At 36.8% G+C, this 3,060-nt stretch overlaps 1 long non-coding RNA gene across 1 annotated transcript in view; it reads left to right on the top strand.

Annotated features, from left to right (window-relative positions):
- The window catches only part of LOC114070504, a 26,276-nt gene that overhangs the window by 2,490 nt on the left and 20,726 nt on the right, over positions 1 to 3,060 (top strand). The window lies entirely within an intron of this gene.

Below are 3,060 nucleotides of genomic sequence, written 5' to 3'. Positions count from 1 at the left end.
CTCTAGTTCAGGAGCAACCTCAGATTTCTAGTCTTGAAAATACATGTACTGACTTCAGGTCTTTGAAAGCCACTGAATAGTTTTCAATAACCTACTTATAATATCGCTTCTAATATTTTGTTCTGCCTTTTTTTGTTTATTTGTTTACATCAAATGGCCCACATAATTTCCCAAAACTTAACAAAAAAAAGAAATAGCTCTGTAGTTCTCCACCAAAGCTTGTCAGTTTTGGTGACATCTCTCCTTTGTGCTGTGAGGAGTACCTTTTCCCTTATTCCAGGGTCTAGTTATCTGACAAAATGTTAAAGACTGAAGATAAATAATATGGTAGGTAATTTGGTATTTCTCTGAAGATGTTTTCTTTTTTTGCACATGGAAATAGGTAAAAATAAATAGCTGACATTTTGCTGTGGGAGCCCAACACAATATAATTATACAGATAGATAGAAAACAAATGTAGTAAGGCACTGTAGCAAATTCAATTATGTTTCTGGCAGCTATTTTTTGCTTTCCAGTCAGAGAAGATTGCATAGGTTCAGAAGCCCTAAAGAACTCAATATTGGAAATAAAACCAGGCAGATGATGAATAATAAAAAAATACATGCTCTTCATAAAAATAATTAGAAAAATAGCTGATAAAAATCTTGAGGTTTCTGTTCAAAGAGATGAAATACATGTAAAATCATATTTCAGGATCTCAGAAATGTGCCCAAGTCTTCTAGCAAAAAGGAGGAATTGAGCACTTAATATTAACAAGGTAAGATATCTTAAGAATGGTTTTACGTGACAACCAGAGGAATTATAAATATTGGAGTGACTGAGATGTGAGAGTTTTATTTTAGCTCATTTTCTCCACATAAGTAGTTTGAGTTTTTTAATATTCAATTGCATTTGTGCTTACATGTCTTCATGCACACTGAGTTTTGTTCCTCACTTTCTCTCATTTGGTCCATGTCCAGAAATTTCAAATTTACCCAGGACTGTTGTACGCAGATAACACCATTTTTTTCCTAAAGTTCTAGTTACTGACTTTAATGTCAAAACTCATACATAGGATTAACAAAACCATATAAAATACTGACATATTACACAGAAAGACTCTAAAAAGTATCAGAAGGTAAAATTTCCCACTACTTTTCCTCTATTGCTCTGTGAGGGAAACAAGGAGCATGTTCCTCGAAGAAATTCTGCACAACACAGCTGCAGACAGGACAGCAAAGGAACAAAATTTAGCAGCATTAATTATAGTGCTTAAAACCAGGGTACTTTTCATCTTTCATAATGTTTGCATTCAAAGCCAAGCGAGACTCCAAAAGCAATTTGTGCAGCAAGGCAAGCTTCAATAAGGGAGTTTGTTGCAGCAGCTGTACCTTCACAGTTTTGCATTACAAACCATTTAAATGAGGAATACAGAAACCCACATATAATAAATTCAACAGCAGGTCAAGTTTTTACATGAAGGACTGAAAAATCGAAAAGCTGACAGCATGGGAATTAATGAGAAGGAGAACAAGGAGAGTAGAAAAAATTCATTTTTGCATTCATAGAGGGGAGCATATGAACTCTACTAACTCCAGGTTTGCTTTGTTATCCATTCCTTATGTTCTGTAAAGTAATATTTAAATACAATACATGGCTGGACATTTTGAGTTACTTAGCTCTGTTTCTTGTAATCAAACTAACAGCCCTATCCATTATATATCTTCATATATATGCTAATTTTCAAAATCGTGAACAGAAAGTGCTTCAGTTGATCTTTAAGACCACGATTCAAACTGATTAGAAGACCAATTATTGGAGGTGCATGAGGTGCACAGAACTTTAAAAGTGAAATTCCAGAGTATCCTTAAGTCCTCAGTTAATCAAAATTTGAAGAACTGGAATTCTCTCTAAGGAAGAATTCTAGTATGACAATCTATGATTTCTGGTTTTGACTTGCTTACTAACTCTCTTCTAGGAAGGTAAACAAGTTCAGGACCCATGCCTCAATTTGGCCTCTTTTGAAAGGGAGATAGTGTACCACATCTGAGATTAAAATTTGTAGCTAGTAGCTCTCAAAATATTTGTCAAAAAATGCTTTAAATGATACAATAAATACAGTAAATACTTTGCTGACTTGAGTTGCCTAATTTTTTAAAAAGTAAAAATATTAGGGTTTCTTATTGTAGAACAGCTGGTCTCATTTTTTTCCCACGAATTTATTTGTACTTACACTCCCTCTAGGTATATTGGGACAAAGGTTTTCAAGTACAGTCTTCACCAGATCTACGTGCACCATTATTGTCACAGATTTTCATTACCATATCACTATTTCTCCAACTCCCAATGTCTACAAACCCATGCTATGACACGAATAATTTGATCTTCCTCTGCCTTGTTTCTCCTGCAGGAAAAAACCGCACAGAAATCACATTGAAGTGATATTGGTGGGAATGATGGGAGAATCTCTTCCACATTCTCTCACAGGTCACCACACCTGCAAAGTGTTGTGCAGCTCAGGCTTGCCCTGAATCTAACAACTTTCTGTGCACTCAGAAGGCACCAAGGCAGTATGACAGCATGCACTTAGAGCCAAGTATCTCCTACCTTACAAGCCAACATGCCTGGAAAGACAGGCAGCAGAGCCTTCTAATGGAAGGCTTCAGTGTAGTTTGGGGCACCCTTTAATCATAGAATCATAGAATCAGCTGGGTTGGAAAGAGATCATCTGAGATCATCAAATCCAACCCTTGATCCAACACCACCACAGTTACTAGACTATGGCACTAAGTGCCACATCCAGTCTCATCTTGAAAACTTCCAGGGACAGAGAAACCACCACTTCCCTGGGCAGACCATTCCAATGCCTGATTACCCTCTCTGTAAAGAATTTCTTATCATAGAATCATAGAATCATAGAATAGATTGGGTTGGAAAAGACCTCCAAGATCATCAAGTCCAACCCCTGATCCAACTCCAATTACTATATCATGGCACTAAGGGCCACATCCAATCTCTGCTTAAAAACCTCCAGGGATGGTGAATCCACCACCTCTCTGGGTAGGCTGTTCCAATGCTTGA

The sequence above is a fragment of the Empidonax traillii genome, unplaced genomic scaffold (genome assembly GCF_003031625.1).
Source record: "Empidonax traillii isolate 1590-97213 ecotype Southwest subspecies unplaced genomic scaffold, ASM303162v1 scaffold1584:size114125, whole genome shotgun sequence".
Taxonomy (NCBI): Eukaryota; Metazoa; Chordata; class Aves; order Passeriformes; family Tyrannidae; genus Empidonax; species Empidonax traillii.
The sequence above is the reverse complement of the archived record's forward strand: the minus strand, read 5'-3'. Positions and strand labels throughout refer to the sequence as shown.